The 10,785-nt window shown below is 37.5% G+C and overlaps 1 non-coding gene across 1 annotated transcript; it reads left to right on the top strand.

The window, feature by feature from the left end:
- Window positions 1-9,824: 9,824 nt before the first annotated feature.
- On the top strand, window positions 9,825-9,932 carry LOC148576469 (small nucleolar RNA R71). Its single transcript, XR_015903553.1, has one exon. It is a non-coding gene; the product is annotated as a small nucleolar RNA R71 (small nucleolar RNA).
- The last annotated feature ends 853 nt before the right edge of the window (window positions 9,933-10,785 follow it).

Consider the following 10,785-nt stretch of genomic DNA (forward strand, 5'->3'; position numbering starts at 1 on the left):
GAGAATCAAGTGATAAGTATTTTATATTGTTGTATGTGATTTTCTTCAAAATATGGGCAGGTCAGTTTTTTAATAGTGGAATGTTTAAATTTTCAAGATGGATTGAACTTAATGAAATTTAAAAATGTGAATTTTGTACGTATATAAATAGAAAAGCATAATACATAGACATATCACACTGGCTTAAAATATTTTTTTCTATATATATGAAAGAGTGAATATACATATGAATTATCTCAATTATATTGAGATAATAATTAGAGAATATTAATATTAGAATTCTCTATTTACACTTTTCTATTTTATATTTATTTTTTTTATTTTTTTATTATTTATTTTACAATACGTTATCAGTACGACACTCTGATAAAAATTCAAGAAGACATAGGTAATAAATTTACATTATGTTAAAATTTTCTCATCTTGAATTTAATACTCTTAATATATTTGAAGACAACTACTTATCATGGATATTATATGCCCAAATCCATCTTAATTTAATGGATCTTGGAGATACCATTAAGATTGATAATAAAACATACCAGAAGAATAAAGTTAAAGTCATGATCTTCCTTCATCGTCATCTTGACGAAGGACTGAAAAATGAGTATCTCACATTAAAAGATCCTACAGATCTTTGGAAGAACCTTGAAGAAAGGTATAATCATCAAAAGACAGTGATATTTCCTCAAGCTCGAAATGAATGGACACATTTGCGTCTACAGAATTTTAAATCCATAATTGAATACAATTCAGCGATGTTCCGAATTACCTTACGAAAGAAATTATATGAAAAAAGATAACTGATAATGACATGTTAGAGAAAACTTTCTCAACCTTTCATCCCTCAAATGTGCTCTTATAACAGCAGTATCGAGAAAATGACAAGGAAAAATAATAAAGATATTTGCCTTGTAGATAGTGCAAGTTCGCATACCATTCTCAAAAGTAATATATATTTTACTCATCTTATACCAAAAGAAGAATGTGTTAATACCATTATTGGCTCAGGCAATGTGATAGAAGACTGTGAAAGACCTATACTTTTATTTTTCGAAGGAACAAAATTTATAATAAATAATGCATTATTGTCTACTAAGTCTCTAAGAAACTTATTGAATTTTAAAGATATTCGGCGAAATGGATATCATATTGAAACAATATTGAGAAAAATCATGAGCTAATTATATATCACAACTCATGATTCAAATAAAAATGTTATATTAGAAAAGATACCCTCACTTTCTTCTAAGTTATATTATACTAAAATCAATGCAATTGAATCACATGTTATTGTAAACCAGAAGTTTACTAGTCCAAATGAATTCATAATTTGGCATGAACGATTTGGTCATCCTGGAACAATCATGATGAGAAAAATTATTGAAAACTCTCATGGACATTCACTAAAGAGTCAGAGAGTTATTCAATGTAATAAATTCTATTGTGTTGCATATTCTCAAGAAAAGTTAATTGTAAGGCCATCACCAGTAAATATTAGATTTGAGTCTCCTGAATTTCTTGAAAGAATTTAAGGAGATATATGTGGACCAATTTAGCCACCATTTGGATCCTTTAGATACTTTATCGTCCTAATAGACCCATCATCGAGATGGTCACTTGTGTACTCATTGTCTTCTCACAACTTGGCATTTGCGAGATTACTTGTTCAAATTATTTGATTAAAAACACATTTTCCAGAAAATCCAATCAAATCAATTCGCCTTGATAATACTGGTGAATTCACTTCCAAACTTTTTATACTTATTGTATGGCTAACGGAATAAGTATTGAGCATCTAGTAGCTCATGTTTACACACAAAATGGGTTAGCAAAATCACTTATTAAATGCCTCCAATTAATTACTAGACTATTACTTATAAGAACAAATCTTCCTATTTTTGTTTTGGGGTATGCGATTTTACATGCCATGGCACTTATTCATTTGAGACCAACAAGTTACCCTCAATTCTCTCTCTTGTAATTAGCTTTTGGACAACAGCCAAATATTTTTCATTTGAGAATATTTTGGTGTGCGATATATGTTCCAATTGTTCCACCTTCTCGGACTAAAATGGGACCCCCAAAAAAATTGAGGATATATGTGAGATATGATTTTTCCTTTATAGTGAGATATCTTGAGATACAAATAAAAGATGTGCTTAAAACCCGATTTGTAGATTGTCATTTTGATGAATCAATGTTTCCAACATTAGGAGGAGAGAATAAGCCACCTGAAAAGAACTTAATTGGAATGCATCATCGTTAATACATCTGGACCCACAATCAAGACAGTGTGAACTAGAAGTTCAAAAGATTATACATTTACAAAGAATAGCAAATGAATTACCTGATGTATTTTCTGATATAAAGAGGATAACAAATCCTACATACCAAATGAAAATACCCCAATTCGAATTGGTGTTCTAGTTAAATAAATGGCTATTGAAACAAGTACATGCCAAAAGCGTTGTAGACCTATTGGTACCAAAAATAAAAATTCTCATAAAAGAAGAGAGGCATTTGATATTACCAAGACAAATGATACTCTTGTTGAAAAGGATAAAGACATAGAAAGAACACCAGTAATTGTCCAAAATTCTGATATAGTTTTGACGCCAGAAGATGTTTAGGTACCTAAAAATTTTGAAAATTGTGAAAATGATGAGATCTGAATAAATTATGTGTTTATAAAAAAAAAAGAACCGAAATAAAATAATTGTCAATGAAATATTTGCATATAATGTGGCATTACACATCATCTATGAAAGTAAGAATATTGAACTAAGAACAGTTGAAGAATTTCGACAAAGAAATGATTGGCCAAAATGAAAAGAAGTTATGAAGGCTGAGTTAGACTCACTTGCAAAACATGAAGCCTTTGGGCCTGTAGTTCGTATACTAGAAGATATAAAATCTGTAGCTACAAATGGGTATTTGTGAGAAAACAAAATGAGAAAAATGAAGTTGACGCTACAAAGCTTGAACTTATAGCACAAGATTTTTCACAAAGACCTGGTATAGATTATGAAGAAATATATTCTCCTGTAATAGATGCAATAACATTGCATTATTTGATCAATTTATCAACATACCATAAACTACATATGCATCTAATGGATGTGGTGACAACTTATTTATATGGATCATTAGATCGTGACATCTATATGAAAATTTTTAAAGGACTACAGATATCTAAATCATCTAATAAATATTCACAGGGATTATACTCAGTCTAATAACAAAGATCTTTATATGGTTGGTATGTGAAATTGTTACTCAGGTTGTGAATTGTTGTTCGAAATTGATTCCCTGGCAATGGCACCAAAAATGGATGCACAGAACCATGGTCTAAACATATCTTCACAACTTCGCATAACTAACCAGCAAGTGCACTGGGTCGTCCAAGTAATACCTTACGTGAGTAAGGGTCGAATCCCACGGAGATTGTTGGTATGAAGCAAGCTATGGTCACCTTGTAAATCTCAGTCAGGCGGATAATAATTGATTAGGGAGTTTTCGAAAATAATTAATAAAAGAAGGATAAAAATACTTATGTAAATCATTGGTGAGAATTTCAGATAAGCGTATGGAGATGCAATCGTTCCTCTGAACCTCCGCTTTCCTGCTATCTTCATCCAATCAGTCTTAATCCTTTCTATGGCTGGCTTTATGCAAGGGCATCACCGTTGTCAGTGGCTACATCTCCTCCTCTTGTGAAAATGGTCCAAGATGCCCTGTCACGGCACGGCTAATCATCTGAGGTTCCCGATCATGCTGGAATAGGATTCACCCTCCTTTTGCGTCTGTCACTACGCCCAGCACTCGCGAGTTTGAAGCTCGTCACAGTCATTCAATCATTGAATCCTACTCGGAATACCATAGACAAGGTTTAGACTTTCCGGATTCTCTTGAATGCCGCCATCATTCTAGCTTACACCACGAAAATTCCGATTAAGAGATCTAAGAGATACTCATTCAATCTAAGGTAGAACGGAAGTGGTTGTCAGGCACGCGTTCATAGGGAATGATGATGATTGTCACGTTCATCACATTCAGGTTGAAGTACGAATGAATATCTTAGAAGCGAAATAAGATGAATTGAATAGAAAACAGTAGTACTTTGCATTAATCTTTGAGGAACAGCAGAGCTCCACACCTTAATCTATGGAGTGTAGAAACTCTACCGTTAAAAATACATAAGTGAAAGGTCCAGGCATGGCCGAGAGGCCAGCCCCCAAAACGTGATCTAAGATAGCATACAACTGATCAAAGATGTCAAATACAATAGAAAAAGGTCCTATTTATAATAAACTAGATACTAGGGTTTACAAGAGTAAGTAATTGATGCATAAATCTACTTCCGGGGCTCACTTGGTGTGTGCTTGGGCTGAGCTTGAATGTTACACGTGCAGAGGCTCTTTCTGGAGTTGAACGCCAGGTTGTAACGTATTTCTGGCGTTCAACTCTGGTTTGTGACTTGTTTCTGGCGTTTAACTCCAGACAGCACCGTAGAACTGGCGTTCAACGCCCTTTTATGTCATCTAAACTCGGCCAAAGTATGGGCTATTATACATTGCTGGAAAGCCCTGGATGTCTACTTTCCAACAAAATTGGAAGCGCGCCATTTTGAGTTCTGTAGCTCCAGAAAATCTACTTTGAGTGCAGGGAGGTCAGAATCCAACAGCATCAGCAGTCCTTCTTCAACCTCTGAATCTGATTTTTGCTCAAGTCCCTCAATTTCAGCCAGAAAATACTTGAAATCACAGAAAAACACACAAACTCATAGTAAAGTCCAGAAATGTGAATTTAACATAAAAACTAATAAAAACATCCCTAAAAGTAACTAGATCCTACTAAAAACATACTAAAAACAATGCCAAAAAGCGTATAAATTATCCGCTCATCACAACACCAAACTTAAATTGTTGCTTGTCCCCAAGCAACTGAAAATCAAATAGGATAAAAAGAAGAGAATATACTATAAATTCCAAACTATCAATGAAACATAGCTTCAATCATATGAGCGAGACTTATAGCTTTTTGCCTCTTGAATAGTTTTGGCATCTCACTTTATCCATTGAGGTTCAGAATGATTGGCATCTATAGGAACTCAGAGTTCAGATAGTGTTATTGACTCTCCTAGTTCAGTATGATGATTCTTGAACACAGCTATTTTATGAGTCTTGGCCGTGGCCCTAAGCACTTTGTTTTCCAGTATTACCACCGGATACATAAATGCCACAGACACATAATTGGGTGAACCTTTTCAGATTGTGACTCAGCTTTGCTGAAGTCCCCAATTAGAGGTGTCCAGGGTTCTTAAGCACACTCTTTTTTTTTTTTGCTTTGGACCTTGACTTTAATCGCTCAGTCTCAAGTTTTCACTTGACACCTACACGCCACAAGCACATGGTTAGGGACAGCTTGGTTTAGCCGCTTAGACCAGGATTTTATTCCTTTAGGCCCTCCTATCCACTGATGCTCAAAGCCTTGGGATCCTTTTTATTTGCCCTTGCCTTTTGGTTTTTAAGGGTTATTGGCTTTTTGCTCTTGCCTCTTGGTTTTAAGAGCTTTTGGCTTTTTCTGCTTACTTTTTCTTTTTCTTTCTATTTTTTTTTCTGCAAGCTTTGTTCTTTGTTGATTTTTCTTGCTTCAAGAATCATTTTTATGATTTTTCAGATTATCAAATAACATGTCTCCTTGTCATCATTCTTTCAAGAGCCAACATATTTAACATTCTTAAACAACAACTTCAAAAGACATATGCACTGTTCAAGCATACATTCAAAAAACAAGAAGCATTGTCACCACATCAATATAATTAAACTAAGTTCAAGGATAAATTCGAAACTCATGTACTTCTTGTTCTTTTGAATTAAAACAGTTTTTATTTAAGAGAGGTGATGGATTCATAGGACATTCATAACTTTAGGACAAAGTTACTAAATACTAATGATCATGTAATGAAGACACAAACATAGATAAGCACTTAACATAGAGAAAACGAAAAATAGAGAAAGTAAGAACAAGGAATGAGTCCACCTTAGTGATGGTGGCGTTTCCTTCTTGAGGAACCAATGATGTCCTTGAGCTCTTCTATGTCTCTTCCTTGTCTTTGTTGCTCCTCCCTCATTGCTTTTTGATCTTTTCTTATTTCATGAAGGATGATGGAGTGCTCTTGATGTTCCACCCTTAGTTTTGTGGAGGAAAATGCATTTGAGGCATCTCCGAGATCTCATGGTGATGAGATTCATGCGCCTCTTGAGCTCCATGAATGGGTTCTCTTGCTTGCTCCATCTTTTTCTTAGTGATGGGCTTGTCCTCTTTAATAAGGATATCTCCCTCTATGTCAATCCCAGCCGAATTGCATAGGTGGCAAATGAGGTGAGGATAGGCTAACTTGCCATAGTGGAGGACTTGTCAGCCATCTTGTAGAGTTCTTGAGGTATAATCTCATGAACTTCCACCTCTTCTCCAATCATGATGCTATGGATCATGATGGCCCGGTCTATAATAACTTTAGACCGTTTGCTAGTGGGAATGATTGAGCATTGAATGAACTCCAACCATCCTCTAGCTACAGGCTTAAGGTCCAGTCTTCTTAGTTGAACCGGTTTGCCTTTTGAGTCAATCTTCCATTGAGCTCCTTCTACACATATGTCCATAAGGACTTGGTCCAACCTTTGATCAAAGTTGACTCTCCTTGTGTAGGGGCGTGCGTTCTCTTCCATGTTTGGCAAGTTGAATGCCAGCCTCACATTTTCCGGACTAAAATCTAAGTATTTCCCCCGAACCATGGTGAGATAATTCTTTGGGTTCGGGTTCTTACTTTGATCATGGTTCCTAGTGATCCATGCATTAGCATAGAACTCTTGAACCAATAGGATGCCGACTTGTTGGATGGGATTTGTTAGAACTTCCCAACATCTTCTTTGAATTTCATGTCGGATCTCCGGATACTCATTTCTTTTGAGTTTGAAAGGGACCTCGGGGATCACCTTCTTCTTGGCCACAATATCATAGAAGTGGTCTTGATGGGCTTTGGAGATGAACCTTTCCATCTCCCATGACTCGGAGGTGAAAGCTTTTGTCTTCCCTTTCCCTTTTCTAGAGGATTCTCCGGTCTTAGGTGCCATCAATGGTAATGGAAAAACAAAAAGCTTATGCTTTTACCACACCAAACTTAGATTTTTGCTCACCCTCAAGCAAGAGAAGAAAGAAAAGATGAAGAAGAAGAAGAAAAGATGGAGAAGAGGGGGGAGGTGTGTTTCGGCCAAGAAGAGAAGAGAGGGTTGTGTTGTGTGAAAATGAGGAAGAATGGAGGGTTATATATAAGGATGGGAGGGGGGTGAAGGTTCGGCCATTTAGAGTGGGTTTGGGTGGGAAATTGATTTTGAATTTTGAAGGTAGGTGGAGTTTATGAGGTAGGTTTATGGGAAAGAGTGGATGGATGTGAGTGGTGAAGAGGTGATGGGTAAGAGAGATTGAGGTGATTGGTGAAGGATTTTGGGGAAGAGTGTTTATGGGATTGTGTGAAAGAGGGGTGAGAAGAAGTGAGTGGAGGTAGGTGGGGATCCTGTGGGGTCCACAGATCCTGAGGTGATCCTGTGGGGTCCACAGATCCTGAGGTGTTCAAGGATTTACAACCTTGCACCAAATTAGGCATGTAAAATGCCCTTGCACACAACTCTGGGCGTTCAGCGCCAGATTGGTGCTTGTTCTGGGCGTTGAACGCCCATTTGTAGCCTATTTCTGGCGTTGAACGCCAGAACCATGCTTGTTCTGGGCGTTCAGCGCCAGCTCTCCTCCAGGGTGCATTTCTGGCGTTGAAACGCCCAGATGCTGCCCATTTCTGGCGTTCAGCGCCAGAACCATGCTCTGTTCTGGCGTTGAACGCCCAAAACATGCTTCTTACTGGCGTTTAAACGCCAGTAAGGTCTTCCTCCAGGGTGTGATTTTTCTTCTGCTGTTTTCGATTCTGTTTTCAATTTTTATATTTATTTTGTGACTCCACATGATCATGAACCTAATAAAACATGAAAAATAAAAATAAAATTAGATAATTAAACATTGGGTTGCCTCCCAACAAGCGCTTCTTTAATGTCAATAGCTTGACAGTGGGCTCTCATGGAGCCTCACAGATGTGCAGAGTTCTGTTGAGACCTCCCAACACCAAACTTAGAGTTTGGATATGGGGGTTTGACACCAAACTTAGAGTTTGGTTGTGGCCTCCCAACACCAAACTTAGAGTTTGACTGTGGGGGCTTTGTTTGACTCTGCTTTGAGAGAAGCTTTTTATGCTTCCTCTCCATGGATGCAGAGAGAGATCCTTGAGTTGTAAACACAAGGTTGTCCTCATTTATTTGAAGGATCAATTCTCCTCTGTCCACATCAATTACAGCTCTTGCTGTGGCTAGGAAGGGTCTTCCAAGGATGATGAATTCATCCTCTTCCTATCCAGTATCCAGGACTATGAAATCAGCAGGGATGTAAAGGCCTTCAACCTTTACTAACACGTCCTCTACTTGTCCATAAGCCTATTTTCTTGAATTGTCTGCCATCTCTAATGAGATTTTAGCAGCTTGTACCCCATAGATTCCCAGTTTCTCTATTACAGAGAGGGGCATGAGGTTTATTCCTGAACCAAGGTCACACAGAGCCTTAAAGATCATGGTGCCTATGGTACAAGGTATTATGAACTTTCCAGGATCCTGTCTCTTCTGAGGCAATGTCAGTTGATCCAGATCACTTAGTTCATTGGTGAACAAGGGAGGTTCATCTTCCCAAGTTTCAATACCAAATAATTTGGCATTTAGCTTCATGATTGCACCAAGGAACTTGGCAGCTTGCTCTTCAGTAACATCCTCATTCTCTTCAGAAGAGGAATACTCATCAGAGCTCATGAATGGCATAAAGAGGTTCAATGGAATCTCTATGATCTCTAGATGAGTCTCAGAGTCCTTTGGTTCCTCAGAGGGAAGCTCCTTATTGATCACTGGACGTCCCAGGAGATCTTTCTCCTTGGGATTCACGTCCTCTCCTTCCCTTACAGGTTCGGCCATGGTGCTTATGTCAATGGCCTTGTACTCTCCTTTTGGATTCTCTTCTGTATTGCTTGGGAGAGTACTAGGAGGGATTTCAGTGATCCTTTTACTCAGCTGGCCCACTTGTGCTTCCAAATTTCTAATGGAAGACCTTGTTTCATTCATGAAACTCACAGTGGCCTTAGATAGATCAGAGACTAAGTTTGCTAAGCTAGATGGATTCTGCTCAGAATTTTCTGTCTGTTGCTAAGTGGATGATGGAAAAGGCTTGCTATTGCTAAACCTGTTTCTTCCACCATTATTAAAGCCTTGTTGAGGCTTTTGATCCTTCCATGAGAGATTTGGGTGATTTCTTCATGATGGATTATATGTGTTTCCATAAGGTTCACCCATATAATTTACCTCTGCTATTGCAGGGTTCTCAAGATCATAAGCTTCTTCTTCAGAAGATGCCTCTTGAGTACTGTTGGATGCAGCTTGCATTCCATTCAGACTCTGAGAAATCATATTGACTTGCTGAGTCAATATTTTGTTCTGAGCCAGTATGGCATTCAGAGTATCAATTTCAAGAACTCCCTTCTTCATAGGCGTCCCATTACTCACAGGGTTCCTCTCAGAAGTGTACATGAACTAGTTATTAGCAACCATGTCAATGAGTTCTTGAGCTTCTACAGGCGTTTTCTTTAGGTGAATGGATCCACCTGCAGAAGTGTCCAATGACATCTTTGATAGCTCAGATAAACCATCATAGAATATATCCAGGATGGTCCATTTTGAAAGCATGTCAGAAGGACACTTTTTGGTCAGCTGCTTGTATCTTTCCCAAGCTTCATAGAGGGATTCACCTTCTTTCTGTCTGAAGGTTTGAACATCAGCTCTAAGCTTGCTCAGCTTTTGAGGAGGAAAGAACTTGGCTAAGAAAGCCGTGACCAGCTTATCCCAAGAGTTCAGGCTATCTCTGGGTTGAGAGTCCAACCACACTCTAGCTCTGTCTCTTACAGCAAAAGGGAAAAGTATGAGCCTGTAGACTTCAGGATCTACTCCATTAGTCTTAACAGTATCACAGATCTACAAGAATTCAGTTAAGAACTGAAAAGGATCTTCAGATGGAAGTCCATGAAATTTGCAGTTCTGCTGCATCAGAGAAACTAACTGAGGTTTCAGCTCAAAGTTATTTGCTCCAATGGTAGGAATGGAGATGCTTCTTCCATGTAAATTGGAATTAGGTGCAGTAAAGTCACCAAGCATCCTCCTTGCATTATTGTTGTTGGGTTCGGCTGCCATCTCCTTTACTTGTTCGAAAATTTCTGTAAGGTTATCTCTGGATTGTTGTAATTTAGCTTCTCTTAGTTTTCTCTTCAGAGTCCTTTCAGGTTCTGGATCAGCTTCAACAAGAATGCCTTTTTCTTTGTCCCTGCTCATAAGAAAGAGAAGAGAAAAAGAAAAGAAGAGGAATCCTCTATGTCACAGTAAAGAGGTTCCTTATTGTTAGTAGAAGAAGAAAAGAAAAAAATTCGAACACAGATAGAAGAGGGGGTTCGAATTTGGTGAGTGATGTGAGGGAGAGATGTTAGTAGATGAATACATAAATAAAATAAGATGAGAGAGGGAGAAGATTTTCGAAAATAATTTTTGAAAAAGAGTTAGTGATTTTCGAAAACAGTTTTTGAAAAAGGTTAGTAGTTTTTCGAAAATTCAAATAAAAAATAAAATAATTAGTTAATTAAAAAGAAATTTT

The sequence above is a fragment of the Arachis ipaensis genome, chromosome B1 (genome assembly GCF_059453495.1).
Source record: "Arachis ipaensis isolate K30076 ecotype BB chromosome B1, ASM5945349v1, whole genome shotgun sequence".
Classification (NCBI taxonomy): domain Eukaryota; kingdom Viridiplantae; phylum Streptophyta; class Magnoliopsida; order Fabales; family Fabaceae; genus Arachis; species Arachis ipaensis.